Source organism: Cherax quadricarinatus, chromosome 10 (genome assembly GCF_038502225.1).
Source record: "Cherax quadricarinatus isolate ZL_2023a chromosome 10, ASM3850222v1, whole genome shotgun sequence".
In the NCBI taxonomy this organism is placed as follows: Eukaryota; Metazoa; Arthropoda; class Malacostraca; order Decapoda; family Parastacidae; genus Cherax; species Cherax quadricarinatus.
The window spans coordinates 34,222,347-34,238,079 of NC_091301.1; the positions used below are offsets into that span (position 1 = coordinate 34,222,347).

General features: G+C 38.6%; 1 long non-coding RNA gene across 1 annotated transcript in view; it reads left to right on the top strand.

Moving 5' to 3' along the window:
- LOC138851026 (uncharacterized) overlaps positions 1-4,377 on the top strand; it is a 7,368-nt gene extending 2,991 nt beyond the window's left edge. Inside the window, exons 1-2 of the long non-coding RNA XR_011391837.1 lie at positions 1-2,229; positions 2,509-4,377. The exon at positions 1-2,229 is cut by the window's left edge and continues 2,991 nt beyond it. This is a non-coding gene — a long non-coding RNA (uncharacterized lncRNA). The remainder of the gene's footprint in view (positions 2,230-2,508) is intronic.
- Positions 4,378-15,733: the final 11,356 nt, after the last annotated feature.

A 15,733-nucleotide genomic window follows, 5' to 3' on the forward strand; every position in this document is an offset into this window, starting at 1 on the left:
TATGCTGCTCAGTTTTGGTCTCCTTACTGCAGGATGGATATAAACTCATTAGAGAACATAAAAAGAAGAATGAACATAAGAAAGGAGGAACTCTACAGCAGGCCTGTTGGACCATACTAGGCAGGCCCGCCACAATCCATCCCACCAACAAAACACCTGCCCAACCCAACCCTCAGTGCCACCCAAGAAACAAGCTCTAATAACTCTATCCACTCTCATATGCAAGTCCCACTCAAATCCAACCCCTCTCACTCATGTATTTATCCAACTTAAATTTGAAACTACCCAAGGTTTTAGCCTCAATAACCCAACTAGGTAGACTGTTCCACTCGTCAACTACCCTATTTCCAAACCAGTACTTTCCTAAATCTTTTCGAAATCTAAACTTGTCTAATTTGAATCCATTACTGCGGTTTCTCTCTTGGAGAGATATCCTCAAGACCTTATTTATAGCCCCTTTATTAATACCCATCTTCCACTTATACACTTCGATCATGTCTCCCCTCATTCTTCGTCTAACAAATGAATATGAATAGTGATGGTGAAATTAAATGAATTGTGATACACAAATAAGCTGTAGAGTTGATATTAGCAAAGATCATAGGGCTTCACAAATCTGGAACTGATTAATACCATTTCAATTAATTTAAATGAGGAAACTTGACTCGGCAAACGAACAAATCGGGATACGGACAAGGTCATGGAACGGATTAAATTCGTAAGCCGAGGTTCCACTGTATTAAATTGATTATTGCAAGAACTTTTAACAGGATTTGGCTTGTTGGAGTGTGAGCCTGGTAATGTTTGTTAAGGGCTTCAGGGAACCAGCATTGTAGACTTACGAGGTACGACATCTAGCTTATTAATATACTTTATGATCTGATGTTTTTAGTATGTCTGTATTCATATATCTGAAAGGCTACTCTAACATTTGTCACTGTGCCAGTAGAGCTTCTTGTAATTTCCTTTACATGAACTTTGATGACCCTGTATTGTATATGATGACTCTTACATCCCTGTGTCTGTGTCACTCATTTTTTTTTTATATTTGAGATCTGATTTGTATTGTGTACATAAGGGCTTCCCTCCAATTGTCATTTGCTTGCCTGAAGAGCATCTCTCACATGACTGAAGATATTTTGAACAATTTCTTATTTTACAGTGTCATTCATTTTTTCAGTAATAGATTTGATTCACCTATTTTTGTAAATTTTGTTGTTTAATATGGGTATGTGTGCAATATTTTGTAATTAGTTTACATGATGAGAATTGCAGTTGCATGTAATGTATAGCTTTGATTCAGACATAAGCACTTCAAGAGGCTATATACACTCTTAATATTATTATACCTATTCAATAGTGTCTGGTTCACAGGAGTTGCAGTTATTTAGAACAAAATTTTCATTAAAATCTATTTAGACCCTTCTTGGAACGATAGTTACCAGGGTTTCTTTTTGTAGTCACCGAGATAGATAATTTTGTGAGGTGTTCATTGTCTATTTACTTGACAAGTTCAGAGTTTAATGTAAGCTTTTTTTTACATAATTAGTTATTTTCTTCCATCTGACAAATATTCATGGAGAACATTGCAGCTTAGAAAATGGTCGTTATTTTGCAGGGTGAAGTCTTGCTCCTGGGCACAATGAGTGACGCCATCTGTCACTTGTGTGGACAGAACTTTCTTGGAAACAACCGCAAAAACAACCTCAAGCAGCATCTTGCCATCCACTCCGGCCTCAGGCCATTTCGATGTCATGTGTGCCCTCAGACTTTTGTTAGGAAGAGTCACCTTAAGCGACATCTTGGCACATTGCATAGCCAGTATATGTAACGGCTGTTAGCATGAAATAAAAAACGAATCAGATTAAGAAAATGATTAATTTTGGGTATGATGGGCAGTATTGACGACAGCTGGTGATGAATACGGATGACCTGAGATTATTTCCTGCCGGCAGGGGTGCAGTTACCTCGGGGAGGGCGCAGCAATGGCCGCCCCATGGAGGGATGAGGCAGAGGGGGGCGAGGGCAGTTCCGTCTGCGGTGTGTGTGGGCGGGAGTTCCGTGGCAGGAGATCTCAGCGTACCTTCAACCTTAAGCAGCATCTTAGCATCCACGCTGGGCTGCGACCCTTCCAGTGCCCCCTCTGTACCTTGGCCTTCAACAGAAAGAGTCATCTAAAAGGACATCTTTTGTCCAGACATGGAACCACATTGCCTCAATAATAACAATGCAAGTTACAGTTATCTCTACCACTTACAGATAATTATTTGTTTCTCAGGCAGTCCTTCTTGGATATATCAGTTAATTTTTATTAATGGGTACCCATATGCTAGACCTAACATAATACAGATTTTAGGGAATAGATTCCCTGTTTGCTGGTATGTTTTCTTGTGTTATAATGTAAACAATACACCAAGAGAAAGCACCCAAAAAATAGTCTGAAGTTAAACTTTTAATTTCAATATTGTGGTGGTGGACCAAAGTTTGAGTTGAGGCCTTGTGTTACAGAATGCCCTGTGCCACCCATCGCTTCTGCCCCAGCTGCCACACCCTCCTGCCGGAGGCTCAGAGGGAGTTGACTGCCCAATATGTGGTGTCCATTTCAGCGGCAAGTATCACAAGTACAACCTGAAGCGTCATCTGGACATACATCGAGGTGTGCGGCCTTACAGTTGTAAGCACTGCGGTCACCAGTTCAACCGACGACATAATTTGGATCGTCACTTGGAACGTGTACATAGTCTCCATTCTCATCAACATACTTCTGCCAATGTTAATTTGAGCATACTGGAGCAACCACGTAATCACCATTCCCAGCCATCTACTTCTACGGTTGCCAGTGTGGATGTAATGGGACAACCTCACAGTCTTCAGTCTCACATTTCAGCTTCTACGAGTAGCAGTGTAGATGTACTGGAGAGAGTACACAGCCTCTATTCTCAGCCTTCTACTTCTACCAATCCAAATTCAAGCATAATGGCACAAAATGCTAATTAAGTAGATGCTATGCAAGAATGTAAATCATATACAGTATATATAAATATTTATATATATATATTTATTTATATATAAATTATTAGTGCAATAGTAGCATGTGATAAAGATGGAGTACTGTATACTCATACAGGGAAATATAAATACTGTACTGTAGTTAATCTCCAAAGACAAGTTTTATGTGAATGAGCTCTTTGATAACCTTCATCACCAGTATTTAAGTGCAAGAAGAAATTTTGAAGTCTGTGTGAGATGGCATCTAGTAATAGCCACTGAGATCTTTGCACTTTGCAGGGGGAGGGAGGATCGTATACGCGGCAGACGTGGCAACAGCAGCATGTGGAGCTGGATGGGTCGGTGACATCTGCTGACCTAATACCACGAGGTGGCTCACGTGCCTCTGATGGGGAAACCACCTGTCACCTGTGCAGCAAAACCTTCCATGGACGCTACCAGAAATACAACCTAAAGAGACACTTGACCATTCATGCAGGGGAGAAGCCATTCTTGTGCCCATACTGTCCCCACCGTACAAACCAAAAGTATAATATGCAGCAGCATCTCCTAGTATGCCGTAGTCGCCCCAAACAAGTGCCACCTCACTCACATGGCCAGCCTCAACAATGAGAAATAGATGCAGAATTTTCCTAAACAATTACTGTACAATGAGTTGGGCAAATGCTGTGCTGACCTCTTGTGTGTCATATAATGATAACTTGTTTACTATGTTGCTGGCTCCTCTCATTTATACATGCTGAAGTTGAAATCTTTATTTTAAATGTACACTATGTGCAGGGTGACTGCCATAATCTGTGCATCAATTTTAACTGCTTTTATTTGTAAGTAATACACTTGTATTTATTTTATTCATTTTGTATTACTTCTTGTAATTTGCAAAATACTGCAGAATGCTTTATTTTAAAATGTAATAAACATTGCAACTATTGCTCTTTGATGCTTATAATGCATGCATAATTTTTTTCAAGTTAATGCACAGTGCATATACCACTACAAAATTTGCTTTTATCTTTAACTTCTTTTTATGATTACTGTAGTTTCATTATATTTTAATTTAACCAAAAATTTGTTGATAGGAAGTAGTGAAGTGCTTCTTACAGTCAATCAATACAGAAGAATTGTCTGTCTGTTATATTTGAAAGAATTGTAAAATATAGTTCTAATTATAGGTTTTAATTTTTAATTAAAAAAAGTGTTTCAAAATTTTTTTTATACATTATTTACTTGTACAATACTTTGAATTATTCAAGTATTGTACATCAAGTATGGCATACCAAGTGTACCTGTGGAAGGTAATATTCTTTATAATCTCTAAATGCTGTCATCTTCTCATAATTATAGATGTAAATAAACTCTCTGATTTTCCTAGAAGTATTACTCTAAACCTTAAAAGTATAACAAAAATTATATAAAAAAAAAAATCTTAATCGTGTTTCATATTTCGAGTGAAATATCTTGATTGAAATAGTTGATTTACTGTAATATAGTACTATGTATTATACTATATGTGAAGTGATAAACCCATGGGGTCATTCAGTGTATGGAGTGGCAGAGGTTCGATCCTCTGCCCACTGTATGTGAGATAGACAAGTCACCCAGTTGTACAGTATGCTTGTACAATAGTGTATACAATTTGCATTGTTACACTAATTTTAGTGTTGTTTATATTGTTAAGCTTTCAACCACTGTCCATTTGCACTTTTTTCTTCCTTCTGATTCCTGTCTAGTGAAAAATTAAGCACTTCAATTTCAATTAATTTTAAGCTATCCTCTTGCAATTTTTGTCATTCACCCATGTTTTGGAAATGAAGGTTAGGTGTGAGGATAACAATAGCAAGTATTAAAATGCTTATTGGCCCAACAAATAATGCAAGTTGATGGTAGCAATGTGGACAGAAAATTTATTATGACCCTGTCTCTTCATCCCCACCTCACCCCTCCCTCACAAAATTAAAATTTTTGACAGTGTAGTGACTTGTCAAGAAATGTTAATTTTAACTTCTGATAAGGTAAGGAATATATTTCCAAAAATGTAAAAATTTGATGGAAAAATACACAGTTAACCCTTTCAGGGTCGGTGTCATACTAGTATGGCTTGCATACCAGGGTTGGTGCCATACTAGTATGCGTAAATTCTAGCGCCTTCAAATCTAGCGAGAGAAAGCTGGTAGGCCTTCGTATGAAAGAATGGGTCTATGTGGTCAGTGTGCACAGTATAAAAAAAATCCTGCAGTACACAGCACATAATGAGAGAAAAAAAAATCTGTGTTTTTGGTTTAAACCTTTCAGGGTTTCGGCCGTACTAGTAGGGCTTACGCCCCAGGATTTTTGACGTACTAGTATGCCTAAATTCTAGCGCCCTCAAATCTAGTGAGAGAAAGCTGGTAGGCCTACATATGAAAGAATGGGTCTATGTGGTCAGTGTGCGTAATATAAAAAAATCCTGCAGCACACAGTGCGTAATGAGAAAAAAAAACTTTGACCGTGTTTTTGGATTAAAACAGCGACTTTGCACTGCATTTTCGTATGGTACTTATGGTTGTATTCTAGTTTTCCTGGTCTCATTGTATAGAATGGAAGACATATTACAGAAATTGAGATGATTTTGACTGGTTTTACAATGAAAAATACCTTGAAATTGAGCTCAAAGTAGCAGAAATGTTCGATTTTTACCAAAGTTCAAAAGTAAACAAATCATGCCAAGCGTCCAATACACATCAATTGGTGAGTCTAATATTCTTTCACAAGTGCGCCGATATTATTTATATCATTTCTACACTAATGCAGTTGTCTGCATAACAGTAAATCTTCTATTTTTTGCACGAATAAAAATTCAAAGTGGAAAGTCAAAGAAATACAAGAGGGGCCTGGGTATGTGACTAACAAACAGAGAAGTTGTTATTTTTGTGCCAGGAATGTCTTTCTTGTTTATTCTGGACCCTATTTGGAAATTGGCATCTTTTGAAGTTTGTGTGAAATTGGCAGAATTGCTAAATTCTGACCGCTTTATTGGATAGTTGAAATCGGTAAATGGGTGGTTTCTTGTACTCATTCGATAGAAACAATGGAGTTCTAGCGAAATAGTTATGATTTTTGTCGACTAGTACACTGGAATTGGCCGAAAATAGAACTCAAATTGGGCAAAATCGCCGATGCGTAAACATCATCGAGACCGCTAATTTCGCGAGAGCATAATTCCGTAAGTTTTCCATCAAATTTTGTACTTTTGGTGTCATTATGATTGGGAAAAGATTCTCTATCTTCTCATGAGAACAAATTTATTTTTTTTTTTTTTTTGAAATTTGGGCGACCCTGAGAACAAGTCTCGGAGAGGGCCTGGCGACCCTGAAAGGGTTAAAGCAGCGAATTTAGAGTGTATTTTCATATGGTATTCATGGATGTTTTCTCGTTTTCCTGGTCTCATTTTATGGAATGGTAGACATATGACAGAAATTGAGATGATTTTGATTGGTTTCCCAAAGAAAATTACCTTGAAATTGAGCTCAAAGTAGCAGAAATGTTTGATTTTTGCCAATGTTCAAAAGAAACAATATCATGCCAAGCGTCCAGTACACGTCAACTGGTGAGTCTAATATTCTTTCACAAGTGAGTTGATATTATTTATACTATTTCTACACTAGTGCAGTAGTCTGCATAACAGTAAATCTTCTGTTTTTTTTGCGAGAAAAATTCAAAGTGGAAAGCAAAAGGAATGTAAGAGGGGCTTGGGGACATGATTAATGAACAGAGAAAATGTTATTTTAGTGCCACGTATGTCTCTCTTGTTTATTCTGGACCCTATTTGGAAATTGGCATCTTTTGAAATTGTGTGAAATTGGCAAAATTGCCAAATTCTTACCACTTTATTGGATAGTTGAAATAGGTAAATGAGTGGTTTCTTGTACTCATTTGATAGAACAAATGGAGTTATAGTGAAAAAGTTATGATTTTTGTCGACTGGTCCATTGGAATTGGCTGAAAATAGGGCTCAAAGTGGGCGAAATCGCTGATGCGTAAACATCGTCGAGACCACTGACTTCGCGAGAGCATAATTCCATAAGTTTTCCATCAAATTTCATACTTTTGGTGTCATTATGATCGGGAAAATAGTATCATTTCATAAGAATTTTTTTTTTTTTTCCCTGAGAATAAGTTTAGGAGAGGGCCTCTCGACCCTGAAAGGGTTGATCTACACTTAACACCTTGAGGGTTCAGAGGACAAATCTCAGAGTGACATCCAGGATCTAAGAATTTTCAAATTTTTTTTTTTTCTTCTTATGAAATAGTAGAGAATCTTTTTCTAAAGATAATAAAACAAAAAATATGAATTTGATAAAAAATTGACGAAATTACGCTCTTGTGAATTTTACTGCATCATCAATATTTATGTGTTGGCAATTTTGACAACTGACTCCCATTTTAGGGCAATTACACTATTCCGGTTGACCAAATTCTTAGCTATTTCGTTAGTATTACTTCTGTTTTATCAATTGAGAAATTGCCCAGTCAACTGTTTCAACTACCCAATAAAGTGATGGGAAATTAATACTAATTTGGCCAATTTAACACAAAGTTCAAAATATACCAATATCAAAATAGGGTCCAGAATAAGCAATGCACGCATTCCTGGCACTAAACTAACATTTCCTCTGTTTATTAGTTACTTTTTCAGGCTTTACATATGAATTTCATTTTAATTTTTTATTCACATAATAAATTTTTATTCATACCAAAAAATAGAAAATTTGCTGTTATGCAATATTGTTATGCAATATGTTATGCAATATTGCTGTTATGCAGTATTGTTTATTATATAGTTTTGAAAAAAATATCATGGATAAATTAATGAAAATGTGTATATTAACGTAATATACGACATTTAATGAGACTCGGTGATTATTATTATTATTATTTCTAATATGGCGTCACTTGTGCAAGTCATCTGCTACCACATCTCATATTTATGTTTATTTATTCTACTGTGGGGTGTATTTATCATATTTATATGTTATGCATCATGTTTATTATATAATTTTGAAAAAGTATCATAGATGGATTAATGAAAATGTGTATATTAACGTAATATACGACATTTAAATGAGACTCGGTGATTATTATTATCATTACTAATATGGCATCTCGAGACATAAGACACTCTTACTGATTTTAATGTGTACCTGCACACCAGCACAGTATGTAAGTTTATTTAGGTACAGGTATACATAAGTATAATTATCAGAGTATATATAAAATATGAAATAACTTTTAAAAACACTTGAAATTTTGGAGTTTCCAGACAAAATGGAGAAATTTAGTGTTTACGGATCTCTCGGAGAATGTAAGCAAACCGGGTGGGGTGCAGTGACCATATTAGAAAGTCAGGTGGGGGAGCCGTATAGCGAGTTTTGGTCATAATTTGAAATCGCCATATTAACGGAACACCGTAAAGCAGGGCCGTACTGTAGTTTAATAATTTATGTACTGTATATTATGTATACATAAGGCCTGGTCACAGACCGGGCCGCGGGGGCGTTGACCCCCGGAACTCTCTCCAGGTAAACTCCAGGTATACAGTGGAACGTCTACTTGAAAGTTTAATCCGTTCCATGACCTTGCTCGCAACTGGATTTGCTCGTTTGCAGAGTCAATTTTCCTCATTTAAATTAATTGAAATGCAATTAATCCGTTCCAATGGAATTCTGTACTTCAATAATTTCGCTGATACAGTGGTCCCTCGCTTTTCGTAGTTCTCGGCAATCGTAAATTTCGCCAGTCATAGGGGTATTTTTGTATAAACATGGACTCGCTTTTCATAGGCTGACTCGTGAATAGTAGTTCATCCGGGACGCGTACGCACGGTGTGAGCCGGGGCAGCCTCCCTACCCAGCCAGTCTGGCATTGTTTACCAGTGAGTGAAGGTCCCCTCAAGTGCTCCTACGAAATATTTCATAATCCACTCATTTTAGTGCTTGCAATTACGAAATAAGCTACCATGGCTCCAAAGAAAGCTCCTAGTGCCAAGCCTGTGGTAAAGAAGGTGAGAAATATGTACAGTGACAAAGTCTTGGGCCATTTTAGGGAAGTGTTAAAGAGACGCCAGAAACAGAGCTCTCTCCACAGTTACTTTGCGAGACAAGACTAGAGTGACTCTCAAGCTGGTCCTAGTGGCATTAAGAAACAGAGAAGAGAAGCAACCCCAGAGAAGCAATTGGTACCTGAGGTGTTGCTGGAAGGGGATTCCCCTTCCAAACTGTAAACAATCCAATCTCTCTCCTCCTCCAGTCTTCCATACACAAAGAAGAATCACCAATAAAGATAAGTGTTATTCTGTTAATGTTTCATTCATCATGTGCCATTGTATTGTTTATGTGCTACATCTATATTTCATGTAAAAAAATTTTTTTATTTTAATATTTCTGGGTGTCAGGAACGGATTAATTGTATTTACATTATTTCTTATGGGGAAAATTGATTCGCAAATCGTAAATTTCGTTTATAGTAGCTCCTCCAGGAACGGATTAATTACAAAAAACGAGGGACCACTGTATCAACTCTACGCCTTATTTATCTATCTCACTTCATCTAATATGACATAATAAACAATATAAATAACATAGAAACCTGATGTATACTCTAAAATGAATAAAATATGTCATTCATATAGTGGTATGGGCGGTGGATGAGAGTTAGTCTGAAGACCGGGCAATATACTTCATGAATAATTTTGCTAATATCACCTATGCAGCTTATTTATATATCACAGTTCATCTAATAGGATATAACAAACAATATAAATAACATAGAAATATGATATATACTCTAGAATGAATAAAATATGTCATTATGTAACAGGTGGAGGCAGCCACAACCTCTCCCTCTTTGTTGTGGTAAACACTGGCATCTAGTGACGGCCTTTTGAAGCCGTCTATTATTATGAGGTCACAAGGGATTCAAAGACTAACCCAAAAGGGTTCTTTCAAGTATACAGAAGTAAGATTAGGGACAAGATTGGCCCACTTAAGAGTAACTCTGGTCAGATCACTGACAGTGATAAGGATATGTGTGAAATTCTCATTACCTACTTCCTCTCAGTTTTCACGCAGGAAAATACTAGCAATATTCCTGAAATAAAAGATTATGTAGAACAGGATAATAAACTATGTATGATTGTAGTAACTAGTGACATGGTCCTCAGACAAATAGAGAAACTAAAACCTAACAAATCCCCAGGCCCTGATGAACTGTTTGCAAGGGTGTTAAAGGAATGTAAAGAGGAACTTAGCATACCTTTGGCTAATCTTTTCAACATATCACTACAAACTGGCATAGTGCCTGATAAGTGGAAAATGGCAAATGTAATACCTATTTACAAGGCAGGTGACAGGTCCTTGGCTTCGAACTATAGACCAATAAGCCTTACCTCCATAGTGGGAAAATTTATGGAATCAATAATTGCCGAAGCAATTCGTAGCCATCTTGATAGGCACAGATTGATTAATGAATCTCAACACTGTCTTACGAATTTACTAACTTTTTTCACTAAGGTGTTTGAGGAGGTAGATCATGGTAATGAATATGATATTGTGTATATGGACTTCAGTAAGGCTTTCGATAAAGTTCCACACCAGAGGCTGTTGAGGAAACTTAAGGCACACAGAATAGGAGGAGAAATTTTTTCCTGGGTAGAGGCATGTCTGACAAATAGGCAGCAGAGAGTTTGCATAAATGGGGAGAAATCAGAATGGGGGCACGTCACAAGCAGTGTTCCTCAGGGATCAGTGTTGGGCCCGTTGTTGTTCACAATTTACATGTAAAACGACATAGATGAGGGAATAAATAGTGACATAAGCAGATTAGCTAATGACACCAAAATAGGCCATCCAATTCATTCTAATGAGGACACTAGAGCGCTCCAGGATGATTTGAATAGACTGATGCAATGATCGGAGAAGTGGCAGATGCAGTTTAATATTGACAAATGCAAAGTTCTAAATGTTGGACAGTTAAATAACCATGCCACATATAAACTAAATAATGTAAATCTTAATACTACTGATTGCAAAAAGGATTTAGGAGTTCTGGTTAGCAGTAATCTAAAACCAAGACAACAGTGCATTAGTGTTTGCAATAAAGCTAACAAAATTCTTGGCTTCATATCTAGACGTATAAATAATAGGAGTCCTCAGGTTGTTCTTCAACTCTATATATCCTTGGTTAGGCCTCATTTAGACTGCTGCTCAGTTATGGTCACTGTATTACAGAATGGATATAAATGCTCTGGAAAACGTACAGAGGAGATGACCCCATGTATCAGAAATCTTCCCAATGAGGATAGACTGAAGGCCCTGAATCTGCACTCTCTCGAAAGGCGTAGAATTAGGGGGGATATGATCGAGGTGTATAAATGGAAAACAGGAATAAATAAAGGGGATGTAAATAGCGTACTGAAAATTTCCAGATGAGACAGGACTCGCAGCAGTGGTTTCAAGTTGGAAAAATTCAGATTCAGGAAGGAAATAGGAAAGCACTGGTTTGGTAATGGAGTTGTGGATGAGTGGAACAAACTCCCGAGTACAGTTATTCAGGCTAAAATGTTGTGTAGTTTTAAAAATAGGTTAGATAAATACATGAGTGGGTGTGGGTGGATGTGTGAGTTTGACCTGACTAGCTTGTGCTGCTGGGTCTGGTGCCGTGCTCCATCCTTGAGTGGAGGTGACCAGACTGGGTGGGTCATTGGGCTAATCCAGGGGGGGGGGGGTTATTGGGCTAATCTGGGGGGGGACATGGACCTGCTCCGCATGGGTCAGTAGGCCTGTTGCAGTGTTCCTTCTTTCTTATGTTCTTCTTATGTAGTGCATTATTATTATACAGTGGACCCCCAGTTAACGATATTTTTTCACTCCAGAAGTATGTTCAGGTGCCAGTACTGACCGAATTTGTTCCCATAAGGAATATTGTGAAGTAGATTAGTCCATTTCAGACCCCCAAACATACATGTACGAACGCACTTACATAAATACACTTACATAATTGGTCGAATTCGGAGGTGATCGTTATGCGGGGGTCCACTGTATATGCATTATTATTATACATATATTATTATTATTATTATTATTATTATTATGGTTGTTGTATTATATTATTATACTATTATTATTATATGTATTATTATTATACATATTATTATTATACATATTATTATTATTATTATTATTATTATTATTATCATTATTATTAATATTATATAAATAATTTGTAATTTTTATTCACACAAAAAATATAAGGTTTACTGTTATTCCTTATTGCAATAACTGTATAAATACAGTGGACCCCCGCATAACGATATTAATCCGTGCAAGAGGGCTCATTGTTATGCGAAATTATCGTTATGAGAATGAATTTTCCCCATAAGAAATAATGGAAATCAAATTAATCCGTGCAAGACACCCAAAAGTATGAAAAAAAAAATTTAACCACATGAAATATACATTTTCCTACACACAAACAGAAGGATGCATGCACAATAGTAGAGTAGTACATGCACAATATATATTGTGCATGTACTACTCTACTAAATGAAGAATAAATGACACTTACCTTTATTGAAGATGCAGCAATGACTGATGAGACACTGTGTCCTGGGAGTGCCTTTTCCTCCTGAGTACTGTAGGTCCTGTTTGGCATTTTCTTCCAGAACAGGCCTTATCACACTGTGTATGCCACTACAATTCTTAAATCTCTCAAACCAACCTTTGCTGGCTTTAAATTCACCAATATGAGCACTAGTTCCAGGCATTTTCCCTGTTCACATGGGTGTTAGTCGACTGGTGTGGGTTGCATCCTGGGAGACAAGATTGAGGACCCCAATGGAAATAAGTTAGACAGTCCTCGATGATGCACTGACTTTCTTAGGTTATCCTGGGTGGCTAACCCTCCGGGGTTAATTGTGTCTCGGTAATTGTTTCACATTAAGCCACACCAACAACACTCTCTCCACATCTTCGAGTAATACAGCTGATGGTGGTGCAGCAACAACAACAGCTGTGGTGCAGCTGACCATGGTGCAGCTGCAGCTGTGGTGCAGCAGCAGCTGACTGTGGTACGATAGTATTTATCACCCTTTTTACCACAGGGTTGGCACTAGAAGCTTTCTTTGGGCCCATGGTGGCTTATTTAGCAGTTACAAGCACTATAAATAATGGAATAATACAAAATGTATCGAATGTATGCATGCAACCAGCCACCCTGGCTTGTAAACAATGACGGCAAGGCAGGCGCTCAGGCTGGACGGACAGGTTCGGGACGAGTCATGTTCAGAAACAGCTGATGGTGCAACAGCAGCTGACCGTGGTGCAGCAGCAGCTGACTGATCCAGCAACAGCTGACTGGTCCAGCAACAGCTGACTGGTCCAGCAACAGCTGACTGATCTAGCAAAAGCTGACTGGTCCAGCAACAGCTGACTGGTCCAGCAACAGCTGACTGATCCAGCAACAGCTGACTGATCCAGCAACAGCAATTCTTAAATCTCTCAAACCAACCTTTGCTGGCTTTAAATTCACCAATATGAGCACTATTTCCAGGCGTTTTTCCCTGTTCACCTGGGTGTTAGTCGACTGGTGTGGGTTGCATCCTGGGAGACAAGATTAAGGACCCCAATGGAAATAAGTTAGACAGTCTTCGATGACACACTTTTTTGGGTTATCCTGGGTGGCTAACCCTCTGGGGTTAATTGTTTCTTGGTATTCTCAATAAGCCACACCAACAACGGTGCTACAGCAGCAGCAGCTGACAGTGCTACAGCAGCAGCAGCTGACAGTGCTACAGCAGCAGCAGCTGACAGTGCTACAGCAGCAGCAGACGATGCTACAGCAGCAGCAGACGGTACTACAGCAGCAGCAGCAGCAGCAGACGGTACTACAGCAGCAGCAGCAGACGGTACTACAGCAGCAGCAGCAGACGGTACTACAGCAGCAGCAGCAGCAGACGGTACTACAGCAGCAGCAGCAGCTGACGGTACTACAGCAGCAGCAGCAGCAGCTGACGGTGGTACAGCAGCAGCAGCAGCTGACAGTGCTACAGCAGCACCAGCAGCTGACAGTGCTACAGCTGCAGCAGCAGCTGACAGTGCTACAGCAGCAGCAGACAATGCTACAGCAGCAGCAGACGGTACTACAACAGCAGCAGCAGCAGCAGCTGACGGTGGTACAGCAGCAGCAGCAGCTGACGGGGCTACAGCAGCAGCAGCAGCTGACAGTGCAGCAGCAGCAGCAGCAGCAGCAGCTGACAGTGCTACAGCAGGAGCAGCAGCAGCATCAGCAGTTGACCATGGTACCACAGTATTTCGATAATATTTCTCACCCTTTTTACCACAGGGTTGGCACTAGAAGCTTTCTTGGGGCCCATGGTCACTTATTTTGCAGATAAAATCACCAAAAACACTGTAATAATACGAAATGTTACAATTGTATGCTTGGATGTTACCGCGGAGGCTGGCTTGTAAACAATGCCACCGGCGGAACATGTGAGGCTGGCTCAGGCCTTACATAGACGCGTCTCGAACAAATAGCGTTGAGCGGGTTTTTTAGCGGTATGCGAGGCAAAATTTTAGTGATAAAATGTATCGGTATGCAGATTTAACGTTATGTAAGGCCAACGGTATGCGGGGGTCCACTGTGTCAACCCATTCACAACTGCATATCGGAATGGACTCTGAAACAGCCAAGCATTGGACCATTTCTCCTAGGTTGAGCTCTATTTCAAGGTACTTTTCATCATGAAAGCAATCAAAATCATATCTATTTCTGTAATATATCTTCCATTCTATCAAATGAGAGCAAAAAAACGAGAATACAACCATAAAAACCATACGAAAATACTATTATTATTATTATTATTATTATTATTATTATTATTATTATTATTATTATTACGTTAAGAAACATCTTTCCATCATACATTGCCCAAGTTTCAGTAAGATAGTCCAACAAACAAATGAGATATAATTCCCGAGATCAAGAACAAGAGCCCCTCACCAGCGTCAAGGAACCTACCTTGAAGTCTGCTCGCTTCTGGAAATTTTGCTCACGTGTGGAAGCAAAAAATCGACCCATCGACTGCTCGTATTTGGAAAAACTCGCACGTGGACACGCTCGCAAGTAGAGGTTCCACTGTGCATAGTAGTGGACTGTATTGTAAATTTTACATCTCATACAATATCATATGTTACTGTTATCTTTAAAGTATTGTCGACACAGTGGAATGGGAGAATACCACTGGTAGTGTCATCCTGCCAGAATGTCCTATAACTTAAGCCCTAAGTAAAGAGAAAAGACTCTGGAACATGTGTAATACGTATTCGACTGGCTGGTTAGCAGGCCAGCCAGCCAGCCTGCCGGGTGGGTGGGCTATTAGGTGGGTGAGTGGGTGGTTGACTGCCTGGCTGACTGAATTTGGCTGTCTCTCCATCTGTATCTGTCTCTCTATATCTCTGTCTCTCTCTCACAGGTACACATAAGTAAAGTTATCATACTACATAGTGTAAATTACCTAGGATAACCCAAAATGTCCAGACAAAGTGCTATGCAGTGGATCTGTGCTCCAGTTCCCTAAATTAATAATATTAATAATAATAATAATAATTGTTATTACAATAATATGTATGTACTACTACTACTAATAATATTATTATAATATAATAAAAATAGTGTTTACTCATTACTT